Here is a 13808-nt window from a genome sequence, read left to right as displayed (position 1 = left end):
GTCCAGAGGGGACATAGCTTGCTTGGGCTTCTGAGCTCCTGCACCGCCTGCTCGCATGCAGCTGATACACTGAGATTTATGCCTTTAAGCTTTGCCTTTCCAATGCTGTGGAAAGAAAGATGGCCAAGAAAATGTTTAATACATTGTATATAGGAGTTGATATACAAGTACAGTATCTCTGGAGGAGGAAATATACTGTTGTTCAGAGTTCTAATCAGACCTTTCTGCAAAGCACAAGACAGAAGGATAAGACAAGAGTCTGAACAGTCAAAGCAATGGGTCAAAAAGTTTCCAGGGGCAAAGGGATTAAGCACACTTGAAGCAGCAGCTATCAGGTTTTCTGCTGCAGTCAGTATTAGGGATGAAAAACTGATTCTTGCCTTGGTGTGTGTTCCAATTCTTGTTGGCAAAACCTGTAGCCACAAACCTATCATTTTGAATGGCATGTGTCACACTGACAGTGAAGACTAAAATGAAGTGTGTGCACTGGAGCTTGAGACAGCAACAGCAATAACAACTTAAAAAAAAAACAACAACCCATATCAAATCCCAGAATCAGAATAATGCAAAGATGAATTCATTTCAGAGGGCTGCTCAGTGTCTGACTTGGGGTCATTTCAAATCAGCAGTCACAGCTGTCACAGTCAGCTTCTATAAAACATGAAAGGAGCAGAAGAAATCCTGCATGCACACACACACATACTTTATGTCACACGCTCATCAGGTATGCAGAGAGAAAAGAGAGATACATGAGTATATGCAAATATTTTCCCCTGGACACAAGTAAAGAAATGCTGACACCCTTAAAAACAAACACACACACATACAGAGTTACTTTCAAATGTTTGACGCATTTCTATATAGCAGTTTTATTATTTTCTCCCCTAAATAGCCTCTCTGTGACTGCAACGGCTGCAGCTGTCACTGTGTCATCATCCCAGTGTGTATGAGAAGGGCACAAGTCCTGGCTGTCAGAAAACCCCAAGTCAGCAGCTTTGCAGTTCTGACACTTTCTCCCCAGCCAAATGGGGCCAGTGGGGGCATGCAGGGCCTGGTTCCAGCACAGGGATTTTAGGTGGATGAGAGCTGTGCCTCCTGCTACTGAAGTTCCTGTTGATTTTTAAAAGGATGAAAAATACATATCTCAGATATCTATGGGCAATATTTTTGATCTAACATGAGGTTCCAAAAGCCATCTCTGCAGCTCTCGACAAAGATGGTAAGCTGCTTTTGGCATGGAGCAAGGCTTCAAAAAGTTGATGTTCTACCCTAAGATAGGGATCATTATTCACTTACTGCAGAAGCTGTTGTTAAAAGATTCAGAAAGTTTACTTCAAAAAAACTCTCTCACTACTGAATACAGAGTTGCTCTAATGACTTCACTGATGCACCTAACTGCCAAGTCTGATGAGTTAACGTAGGTAAAGGAATGAAGTGGATGTTGCTCAGCTTTGTAGTCCTCTCATGTCCGTGGTAACTGGGTTGGGATGTTGGTTCAAGATAGGCAACACTTAATCAGGCTTAAGCAGAGGTTTGTGGGGAAGCCCAAGAAGGCAGAGGGGAATCAGTCTGTTTTCTGACAATGCTGTTTTTTCCGAAGTCCAGCACTCCTCTCTTCTGCCATGATGGACATTTTGTGCTGGGTATAACACAGATCAGAGATTTTTGCCAGGTGTACCTCGATCAGTCACACAACAGATGATCCAAAGTTGAGTGAAAGCATATTTTTAAGTTCTCTTGAGTTAAAGAATGCAACTGCATTCTAGACAAGATAATTGATGCCACTGTTAATTTCTTTTTATGTGTTTATCTAAACATGCCTATTGCCTGATTCAAACCACAAAATATTGTTATGCCTTTTTCTTATAAATGATACAGTCACGTATGGTCAAAACTCTCACACGTCCACCTAGAGACTGTAACCAAGCTACCCTAGATAAATACGTTAACCATCCCAGTTTGTCACAGAGGGATGTTTTTCATCTCTCAAGTTTTGCTTCAGACCTCCTTCCAGATAATCAATATCTTTTCTGAAGTATATGTACTTGGTTATCTCTCATAACTGAAATCTATTTTCCAGGTCTCTGCATTCCTAGAGATTGTTCCATTTTGGAAGCTCTTGTGCTAGAGATGTGACTTCACACTTGCCTATAGTCAGACACACATTGTTCAGAGAAGCCCACTTTTACCAAACTCTCCAGGTGGGTCTTTACAACTACTGTGTCCCATCATTATTTATTTTCTCTGCTGATTCTTCTGTTATGCACATTGATTCTCTGTTTTTCGTTTAGTTGGTTGTTAGAATTATTGAGTAGTTTTGTGCCCAAAGCAGATTTATTGTGTGCTCAGTAAAATAACTCTCCTAAGATGATGATGGTTCTCTATTTGCAATTACTTTTTTAATGATATGCCAGTTGAGTGGGGATTTAATTTGTTTAATAAGGACAACATTGATTTGTGTAGTTATCATTACCAGTTATTCTATCAGCCAAATTTGTGAACTCACAAAAACCAATGTTAAGATTTTTGGTGGGACAAGATTTTCCATATTGTCATGTTGTATTTGATATCAATCGCTTCACCATCTTCTTATACTTCATTGATTGCAAAACTAATGCGAAGCTAAGCAGCCCAGCAGCCACATAGCATGCTATCTAGCCTTGTAAATATTTGCCCACATAGATTTGTTTTCTCCTGTATGCTAGAATGTTTGTGGTATCCTGAAGCTTATTACACAGAAATCAAAATTAAACATTCAGTGTGGCATGCACCTTGCCTGACGTCAGCTTTATGGGAGTTTGTGAAAATTTGTCACCAAGGCATCTTCCGTGGTCTGTGCTGACGGGGCACTTTGCTTGTTTCTGAGCTCTGTTTCTGAGATAGGTGTGGTGTAATGCCTTAGAATGAAATGTCCTTTGGGTGCCATTCTGTTTATTATGAAATGCTTTAGGTAAGCACTTTAGACCATCTTTTGATCTTACACACTTGAGGTAGTTGAGATGCTTGCTAGCTTCAGAAAGTTCCTCATTTCTTCTTTTGATAGTTTGTTCACAGAGATGCATAGTCACTTGTACTCATATGATCCAACCATGTGGGCTCTGAATACTTCCTTATCTAGACATCCAGCTTTTTATCCCATATACTAACACAGATACACTTACATGTCTTTGTGTATACCCTTGCTGAGGTAGTTTGCTTTCCAGACATGGCAATTAATTACATAGGGACAGAACCTGCAGCCTTTGACAGAGTGAAGGAGATTGTATGGCCCTTCATTTGGGACCATTCATGTAGCAACTGGATGCAGCTCTGTGGTCTGTATTTCTTGTACACCACAGGCTGCACTGCAGTTCCTGTGTCATGACCAACAAAGACATATTCCTTTACTTTGATTTAAATATCCCTGTGTTAACCAAATACTGTAGCAATTGATTTAATAAAGGATTTTACTGTTTTCCCAAATCTGTCCGGTTGGGTCAGACCAATTGCTTCCAGCAGTGCCAAGAGGGTAAAGAGCAAAAAAATAGTGGTATTATACAAATCATATTACCCTTATTAAACAGTCTGGATCCTTGTGGGCCACTGTGTGGAGGAAGCTACTGAGACAGTTGCCCTCCTTCCTACTGTTGGGATATCTCTTTGTGGTCATTTTGGAAAGCCCAGTGTAGCCTCTGCAGTTCTTCAGGCTTGTCCTGGAGTCATGAGACTTTCAGGATTCATTAAATGAACACATTTTATCCTCATAGAAGCCATAAAAGGAGATAAAAGCCAGAAAATTTGACCCCAGAACAATTTCAGAAATTCAACAGAGAAAAACGATGGTCACATTAGTATTTCAGAATGCTTCATTATTTTAGTTCCTGACTTTCGGTGCATGAATGCTTAGCAGAGGCAATGTTATGGTTAGTCCCCAAGTGTCTCTGCTTCCCAACTATAAAACAGAGTGTGTAAAATTTGCCTACTTCATAGGGGATTGTCATCATAATTACTTTAAAGAATATGAGGTGTTCAGAGAGTGAGGAATCCAACGACTTGCTCTAGACGTATATGAAATAAAGCGATCTACACGAAGTAACTGGAACCTCTTCTTAACGGGGAAAACAATCACAGTCTGAGGAAGTTGTTAGAGCACTGGGAAAATGAGAACATCTGAATGTGCCATTACAAGACTGAATATTGAGAGATCAGAAGGACTAAAAGGAAGCTGTTTGCAGGACTTTTTCACAGTTGTGGTAATAAGGGAATCACATGAGAGCAGGAGATCTCTGCCCAGTGCTGAAAGACCCAAACATGATGACTGCTGGTCATGTCTTCTTTGCTTTCAAGTTCCAGTGCCACCACTGGCTGGCTGCATGGCTTGGAGCAAGTCACACTGTGCCGGGGCATCCTCTTCACTGGTGGCACAGGGTAACAGTGGCCCAAACAGCGAGATGTGAGGTTAGAGGCAGGGACGTTAGATTAAACAATGCCTGAAACTTTGTAAGCTCTTCATGGGGTTATAGTAGAAGATAAAAAATGATCATTTTAAGCCATAACATTGGCTAGAACAATTTAGAAGAACATGTTATTTTAAAAATAGAGTAGATATTGTTGCTTATGGAAGACAGAGAATGGACACAGGAGTAAATTGTTCTGATGCAGAGGAATATCACCCTTCAGATCCCTGCAGCTAAGTGTCAGTGAGAGATGTCTGGTGGCCACAGAGCAGGGACAGAAACAGCCTTTTTCACCTCCAGCTCTGCAGGGGAGCATCAGACCAGTCCTAGAGCCACCAGAGGATGTGTAGAGTTCTCCCTGGGAACTGATGGCAGGATGTGTGGGAGTGGCACAAATCTGCATCAGACTCGATATTAGGAAACATTTCTTTATCGTGAAGGTGGTCAAGCACTGGAACAGGCTTCCTAGAGAGGTGGTTGATGTCCCATGCCTGTCAGTGTTCAAGAAGCATTTGGATAACGTCCTCAATAATATGTTTAAACTTTTGGTTGATCTTGAATTGATCAAGCAGTTGGACTTGATTTTTGTAGATCTCTTCTAACTGAACTATTCCAATTTCTAATTTTCTAGTTTATTTAGCCTTTGATCGTTCGTTGGAAAGCAAGTAGTGCCTGGTATGATGTGACTTTTGGAACATGAGAACAATGGGAACTGCAGTGGAAACTACACTGAGAACAAATAATGTGTTTTACCTCAGCCAATGGGGAGAAATTGTGTGGTCTCTGCTGGCCTGGGCAGCATCATGGCAGACAACACATGCTGGAAAGCATAGCAAGGACACTGCAGAGTGCCTGCAGTACTCTGTAAAGATATTTAAGCAAATCTGGTTGATGCCAGATAATTCAGTAGCTACTTCGGTGATACACAGCCATTACAGGTCTGGATTCCTGAGCAGCTTTCCTCTGCCTGTGACACACTTGCTTCTTTGTTCCCTCCATTCCCATTGTTGCCATCTGATGTTTAATATTTAAACTCCGCATTCCCTGGGCAGGGCCCATTCTTTTCATCTGTGTTTGCACATTGGCTAAGACGGTGAGGTACTGGTCCATGACCAGGACTACTGGGTACTATGCTAATGATTATAATGGCAGTAATTAATAATGCTTTATTCTTTGATCTCTGGGCTTGCAGAGGCAGTCAGCTGCTGCAATTGTTCTTTGCCCTAGGGCTAAGCATGTAGTCAGGTTGTTTCTTTGGCTATCTGATAGTTTGATCTCTGTGCCCCCTCCTATGTACTGATCCTACCTTCAGACTGGCAGACTAAAGGCCCTAAGATGATTTTGAGGGCAACTGGCCAGGCTGCACTTGGATCCGCTCCTTCATTGGGAATAGTTTGTGTTCTCGTATGGGCTTTGCTGTTCTCAGTACTTGCACCAGCTCCACAAAGGAGTGTCCACGCTGCGCTGCTCTGCTACTGCCTTGTCATGACATAGCAGTGTTTTCTACACAGATAAATATATTAATTATTTATGGATGCTTTTATTTCCAAGTGATTATATCTGTACGCAGCTTTTGTTGGTTGACTGGAGATTTCAGGGAGAGAAATCAGAAGCAAGAGATATCTTAAAATATGAATGACTAACCTGAACATCTCAGGAGAACCAGGGAAGAAATCTGAGAGTATGGAACAGCATGGATTCATTTATCATTACTTAAATCATACATGTATGTGTACAGCTTCTGGGTGCACAATCAGGGAAAGTTGCATGTCAGTCCTGGAAAAGTTGATGAAAATGGCGTGAGTGCCCTGTGCAGACATAACAGACAGACAGAACCTGAGCAAGTTGCTCACATCTTGTTTCCCTAACAACAGAAATCATGAAAATGTTAACTGCACTGAGAATGGGTGGATTATTTGCCTTTTCCCTCTCCATTTTTTCCTTTAAAAAATAATTCTAAGATCATTACTTGTCCCTCACAAACTGGAAAGGCTCTGACCTGGCCTGCTATGTAGCTGAATGGTATCCTTAACCAGCTGTGCCTCTGAGAGCTGAGTGACTGGGACAAGCCAGCTAAAGACAGCGTGGATAGCTGAGGTCCTAAAGAGAGGCTACGGATAGCTGTGGCCTCTTCTCTCCAGCAAGATCTCGAAGACTTTCACTAGGAGTGGTGTACCATCATCCTGGAAGGCTTCTGCAGCTACAGTACTATTCAGATCCCCTTACACCAGAATGCCACTGGGAAGCAGACAGTGAGGAGGTAGGAGTCTGGAAAAATGGCAGCTGAGCCCTCCTAGCCTTTATTCCAGGCTCTGTAAGAATCCAGGCCACCCTGAAAACCCTAAATACTGCTCAGGTCTAAAGGGGAAACTAAAACAGTCTGTTTGGAAGGGTTGCACTAAAGCAGCAAAGATGGAAACTTCATTCCTTCAATGAGGCCCCAGGAGGCCAGGGGATGGCCTGGAGAGGCAGGAGTAAACATGCAGGGGTGTTAAAGAATAGAGCAAGTGAGCTAAGCCAGCTTTTGGTGACCTGCCTAAGCAAACAGCTTCAACAGAGATCTCAGAAATGGGATATTTGTGCTTGTGTAAGAAACAGCTCAGAGCTATGGTTATTATCATCTGCTGAATTGGACAGAGCATGGTGGAAAGTAAAGACCGATCTCTTCTAGCTTAAGTATGTGACCTATCTAAAAATGATTGATTTTTCCTGAGGACTTGCTGAGTTTTCCAGGTTATTCAACAAGACTTCAGCTGCAGTAGCGGAAAGGACAGAAGTGCTATTGCAGCAAACCCATCTGTTCATCTTGGAATTTCAGAGCAGGTCATATTTGACACTACGCTTTGATTTTCTTGTGAGGTCTTTTGAGGCATTTGCAGGTACTTTGTTACATCCAGGTCCCATTTTGCTTGGGGAAAAGGTTTCAAGCAGTGAAGACAATCAAAGGTTTCCTTTCTGAATTTTCATACTCCCATCCCCTCCTCTTGGCAAAGCAATCAGTACCTCTAGCAATGGATTCAGCATTTGCTTTGCAGATGAACTGTGGGAAGAGAGCTGAGGCCCAAACATCTCACCCTGCCAGATCCTTGCTGGCTGGACTCCTTATGTCTGCAAAAGAAGATCAACATAAAACATCTGAAAAGCAGGACTTGGAACAGTCAGTTTTTTCTGAATACTAAACTCCAGGGAGTTTCTTTTCCAAGCAAGATGGGGCAGCACAGGGATGAGCTAGAAATCTTTAGTTCCATTTTATTAGTGCATTAGCAAGAATCATCCATTAGCTCATTCTCATCTTGCTGCTTCACTAATGGGTTTCAGATACATTCTGATGTCTACCCTGAGACTAATTCTGACCCCTCCTGATCTCTAGCCTGTCCTCCAGATCTGCTGCTTGCGGCTAGGAACAGAGTGAGGTCTTCCTGCAATCCTGGAAGAACTGAACTATCCAGATGCATTCAAATGCTAGTAGGCAAATGTCTTAAAAGGGCAGAATAATCCTGATGCGGGGTTACACCATCTCATGCAGAGCTGTTCATTCTTGCGCTAGATTGATGTTTCACTCCCATTTTCTTTTGTCTAACGCAGCATTCAAAGTCCTTCCCTTTTCATCAAGGGGCTGTGGTATTTATTATGAACACTCAGACTAACTGCTTAGGAGGCAGTTAATGAGCATGTAGTAAACAAGCAAGAGCCTGTGTAAGCAAGAAATGAAGATAATTCTTTGTTCACCTCGACCACAGAATCCCGAGTCTCTGAAATCTTGGCAATCCCCAGACTCGGGGTTCCTCCTTCCACCAGGATGAGACATTAGCTAGTGTATCGAGCAATTACATAGGGTATTTTTTCTGCAGAGCCGTGACATCATGCCTGGCAGCTCCCCAAGGCACCAGATCTAATTACCTGAGTCACCAGCAAAGGGAAATTGCCAAGGGGCTGTCACTGAATTCAGCTCTGGTGAATGCAAGAGCTGAAAAAGCCGAGTGAAATGGCTGACAGCAGACAGGGGGAGGGAGGGGGGAGGAAAGGAGCAGCAGCAGTTCCTTGTCAGAGGGATGGAAGGAGAACTGGATGCAGAAAGGAAGAAAGAAGTCCAAGGAGAAGCAGATAGGAAAGAACCGTTGGGGAAACTCTGAGGGGAATTTCCAAGTATTCCCTGTGTCCCAGATAGTAAATAATCGGAGCCACTAGACTGATATAGGCCAAATGCTTTCTGGTATACCATTTAAAAATTAATCACTGTAGATGGAACCAATGCCCTTTTCTTTCGTGATCCCATCTGGAACCTCAGGTTCTAATTTGCTTTGTTTTTCAGCTTTCTGCTAAAGCTGTTTTCAAGGACTGAGAAACTGACCTTGGTGCTTGCCATTCCCTGCCCTGGGTTGTTCCTCTTTGCAGCTGCAATATCTTCCTTGCCTGGAGGAGTTTGCGAGGAGTACAAGGTTCCTCTGGAACAGGCACGTGGAGCCTTGTTTTCATAACCTGGCCTCTGGAGGTTCCCGTTAATTACTTCACCAGAATTCTTATATATGGCAGCAAAATGAAATTCCCCCAGCATGGGGATGAAATATAGGCCTCTGTTGCCTAAGGAGCCAACTTCCAAGTGATGACTTTAACTCACAGACAAGCATGCCATTCGATCCTGATATCAAAACTCTGGCATAAATAGATGCTGTGCACAGATCACATCTACAAAACTGCAGATATTCACAAGAAGGATTTTGCTTGCTTGTGGCATAAACAGTTACAGTCACAGAAGGAGACTTCATGTGCTGTGCATAGGCAACACATACAGCATTAGAGAGGAACAGGAGCACACACACAGATGGAGCAGGTAAGAGAAGAAGAGTCCATGAGCCACAGAAACACACTGAGCACAAACATGAGTGGAAGTACCATGCACACACAAAAGCTATTAAGATGTAGATGCAGGCTCATTTATCTGGATGTTTTACAAACCTTATTCCCTAGCTTTCATAGGGGATTTAGGTGATAAATGAGGCCATTTTGAGATCTGGCAAAATGCCGCCTTCCTCAAAGCATACGATAGAATAAAATTCTTATATAATGTGAAAAGCACCAGGGGGAGGGGGCCTCACCAGGAGGAAACACGTGTCGCATGTAAACTATGGGCTTTATCTCTGCTGCTGTGTGGTTGTGCGAGTCTGTGGTGTGCTTGTGCTGTGGGGTTACAGCTGCGGCCGTCTGAGCTGATCTGTGTGTCGGACAGGGAGAGAAGGGACCTGTGAATGTGCATCTCTTACCTGCCCCCATCCCCAGGTTGGAAAACTTGAAGTGGGTGACCTCCAGGGTCTACTACAAAGGTTATGGGTTAAGCAGGAATAAGGGCCTTAATTTATCATGGGTGGGTTGGGGAGTTGTCTAGCAATAAAGATACCCTGTCAGCATCGTGACCTTTGGTTTGTTTTTGTGAACTTCTACTACCAGCACCCCAGAGGTTTAGCAGAAATGTGAGGTACGAGCAGATACGTGGGTACCTGTATTATGTTACTGTCATGTTCACCAATTGTAGAACCATGTGCTAAAAACATTTACGTTATCTCTTTTCCTCTTCCCTCCATTCCTCTGCTAGTTTCCAGAGCTCTAGGCACTCAGGGGCATAGCATTTAGTCTTACTGAGGATTCCCTCTGCCTTCTTACGCACTCACGCAGCTTTGAATGGGTACTACTGACAAAGAGGATGTTCCACTAGCCAGTGCTGCTTGATCTCCTACAGACTCACATCCTTCTCCTGAAACCGTGCAGTATCCTTGTGTCCTGTACATCTCTACTACACCCCATTTGGGCATGAAACTGCAGGCCTGTGTGCTGTCTGGGCACCACTATGGTGTCTGCCCTCCTGCCTCTCTGTGCACGCACTAATGTGAGCTGCACTGGTTTATCCAGCCATTCCTTTTTGTAAAATGTACTGCCTGAGATTTTGTCTGAGATTTTACTGCCTGCAAATGCTGCAAATTGGGCTGCAGCTATCAAAGGGTTAAAAAGGTATCAAAGGAGAGAGACGTGCAGGTAGCACAATCACATCAGCTTTCTTTCCTTGGGAGAGCAATCTAAAGAGGAATATTTTCTTCTCTCACCGAGTGGAATTTATCTGACTAAGACTTCAGATAGGCAAGATTCAGACCTGAATCACTACAGTCTTCCTGTTGGATATCTCCCTGAAGAGTGAAAAAATGACAACTTTATCCTTCTGGAAAGCTATTGCCAAGGAATTATGATGGGTGAGAGAGTTGATTTATTTCTGTAAGATTACCTGCCCCCACCTCACTTTCTGATAATCATTTCCATGTCTGAAGTAACTGACCTGTGTGATACAGCAGTCTGACTTCCCTCCTTTTCCCTGGGCATACTATCCGAGCTGGATTTGTGGAGTGCATTTGCAGAACAAGGTACACACAAGCTCCCTTTCCCTGAGTGAATCCAGGTTAACCACTGCTCCTAGAGAAATGCAGCCCATGGGCATCAGCACGAATGGTCATCCAGCTACCGGGAACCCAGACACAAAGCTGACATCAGGGCTCCCACGTTACACTCAGACAGAAGCATGCTTGCCTGCAGCCTCAGGCTACCTAAGAAAGGAAGCACAACACTGGTGCAGTGTGAGTGTACCAGGACACCACACTGTTTGGTGAGCTGAGTATACACTGAGAAGTTACCTGGGTGTGCGGGGTGACAGCTCAGGGCAAGCCAACTCGTCAGCTATAAAAGGATCACGAAACAGCACAGAGCTCCTAAACCGTGGCTCATGGGCTGTGGGAGCTGCACGGCTGCTGCAGCACAAAGCTCACCTCGCAGGGCTGTACTGTGCTTCCTTTGTCACACTGAGGCTGGGTTTGTTTTGCATTAGAGAATGCTCATCACATGTCATCTCATTTGAATTCAGTGCCCCAGCACAGCGGCGTCTGGGTCCTGAGCAGGTCCTTGAGGCGTCGCTGCCGCAACAACAATGCCAATAATGATAATAACACAAGGGGAAGATCATAAGTGCAGCTCAGAGTACTTGCTTCTAGCCTTCAATGGATCAATACTCTGACCTTCAAAGTCAGGGTATATTTATCTACTGAAGATCTTTTTAATACTTATTTGGAATTTTAATGTATTTTCACACTGGTCCTCTGCAGCTTTAGCAATTAGGTTGTGGCAGGGTACCTGCAGGGTATCCGCTTAGTTTAGCTGCCGGAGAGATTCAAAACAGCTTCTGTAAAGGCTTCAGGAAGCTTTGCACTGCTTCTAAAATGGCCGCTCTGTAACATACATATCATGGAAGGTCCAAATAACGGTAGTGGTTAGGAATGTGTCCACAGTGGTTTGCTGACAGCAGGGGTATGTGTGGCTGCACAGATCCACACAGCACAAGGGCAGCCCCCACTTGCACGGGACCCTGCTAGTCTCAGGGCAGCACGCCAACCCTGCAAATCCCTGTATCTGTTGCACAGGCCCAGCAGGCTGGCCCAGCTTAGCCAGGGTGCCATGATCCCCAATAGCAGGGCTGGGGTGTAGGGCACTGTGTGTGGGGCTCAGCCTGGCTGCCTCTGACAGCGTGGCACAGGCTGCATCTCCAGGGCACCTGCTCAGCACACGGAGCGGCTCTGGAGGCTCACGTCTTACATTTTGGAGATAGATAACGTGGTCTCGAGGGGAAGACAAAATGGCTGTTGATATATTGTTGATATATTTGCATATATCACTATTTATACATAGCATTTTAGCACTGGTGCTGTGCAGCACAACCTGTGCGTGCATAACTGGAGCCTGCTTGAAGCTTCAGTGCACACAGCAGCACGCACTTGGCCTTTTCTCCTTTACAGCCATGCTCATCCCTGACTCGGCGCTGCCAGCAGTGTGTTCCCACAGGCCGTGGGGTTTCCCAACCGAGTGAACGTGGATTGTTATATTCCAACTGGCTCCACATTTCCCAGGAGCCGAACCCTGACTTGAGCCTCCTGCTGCCGGCGGGCAGCGGGGCAGCCACAGCACAGCTTCTCATGAGAAGTCCCCCTGAGCTGTTGCAGCCCAAGCAGGAGGTGTTCCCAGCCCCCCTTCTCTTCTCCTGGGCTCCCACGGGGCTTTCTGGGCAGGCACAGGGCACCACAGGGGGCAGATGTTCAGCACTGCATACACAGCCTCCTTCTTCCTTTTGGAAGATGCAGAACACACGCCCGTGGCTGGGTCTGCGGTGTTCTCAGGAAGGCGGCATGCACGGGTGAGGAGATGGGGAGGGAGCAGAACACAGGGAAAAACTGCCTATCTGCCACGTAAAATCTGTCCTCCCTCTTCCTCCCTTCCCACCCTCCCCCCTTCCTTCATATTTTGATTTCTCCACATCTGTGCAGAATTTCAGGCACTTGGGGCTCCCAGGAGATAGTGTCATTTTTTGTGTTAGAGATGCTTATTGAATTTGACAAACGATGATTTATGACAGGGCAACCCGCACAGGGCGCGGGGGGGAATCTCAGCTCCTCGTCACAGCCCAGGGATCCGCTTCGCTCCTGTCCCAGCTCCCCGCCCACCTCTCATTGGACTTCCACGCAGATGAGACTTGACAGATGCTGGGAGCGTGTAGCGTGGCTGAGCGGGGCTGTGGGAGAGACAGCAATGGAAACAAAAGGAGCAGGATGCAGGGCTGACCTCTCACTGCCTCTGCCTTTAACCTGTGACCATACCTCTAGCTCCTAGCTGGACACTCAGAGGAATAAATTAGCTTCAGCTGCCTCAGTAGCCTGGGTTTGAATCCAGCTTTGCTGAATTTTCTGTGCAGTCATGATAATCTACGTTCAGGTTTTAGGCCTCATTTGCTGTCTTCTGAGCTAATGGAGGGCTGGATCTACTGGGTAGAATGTATCCAGCTCTGCAGCTGTCCTTCTTTGCTACTATCTCCTCTGGCTACCCTGCTCACCTGGCACACCTTTGCCTTCCAGCACTCTTGCTGCTCTGGTTTTGCATCCCCCAAGCTCTGTCTTGCTGCAGATGCAGAGAGCCAAGCAAGGCAGGACGTGGCTTTGTGCTGCATAGTTGGAATGGCTTCTGATCTTAGAATCCTGGCAAACCAGCCCTGGGCAGAGCCAGAGTGTCTGTTTGAGGACCACACTCCTGCAGCCATGAAGGCAAGGAGCTACAGTGCAAAGATACCTCAGATCCTGCTGGATGCAGCAGGGCATGAAGTCCATGCTTAGAATCAACTCAGCCTGACCTGGTGGGTACTTTCAAGCCAAGCAGGTGCCTTCCCTGTGCTGTGAGCACTGCAGAGCTCCTCAGGCCCAGGCACTACAGAGATGCAGGAAAGGCAGCTCACACCTGGCACTGTGCCCCGGCCAGCAAACCCTCCCAAACCAGAGTGCTGGGAAGCGTGATGTG

The 13808-nt window shown here is 45.3% G+C and overlaps 1 long non-coding RNA gene across 3 annotated transcripts in view; it reads left to right on the top strand.

Moving 5' to 3' along the window:
- LOC104911202 (uncharacterized) overlaps window positions 1-13808 on the top strand; it is a 99559-nt gene that overhangs the window by 45414 nt on the left and 40337 nt on the right. For all 3 annotated transcript variants that reach the window (XR_014883668.1, XR_014883667.1, XR_014883669.1), the window contains exon 2: window positions 2081-2201. This is a non-coding gene — a long non-coding RNA (uncharacterized LOC104911202). The remainder of the gene's footprint in view (window positions 1-2080; window positions 2202-13808) is intronic.

This window comes from Meleagris gallopavo, chromosome 5 (assembly GCF_905368555.1).
Source record: "Meleagris gallopavo chromosome 5, MGAL_WU_HG_1.1, whole genome shotgun sequence".
Lineage (NCBI taxonomy): Eukaryota > Metazoa > Chordata > Aves > Galliformes > Phasianidae > Meleagris > Meleagris gallopavo.
Note: the sequence above shows the minus strand (reverse complement) of the source record. Positions and strands in the feature narration are given on the sequence as shown.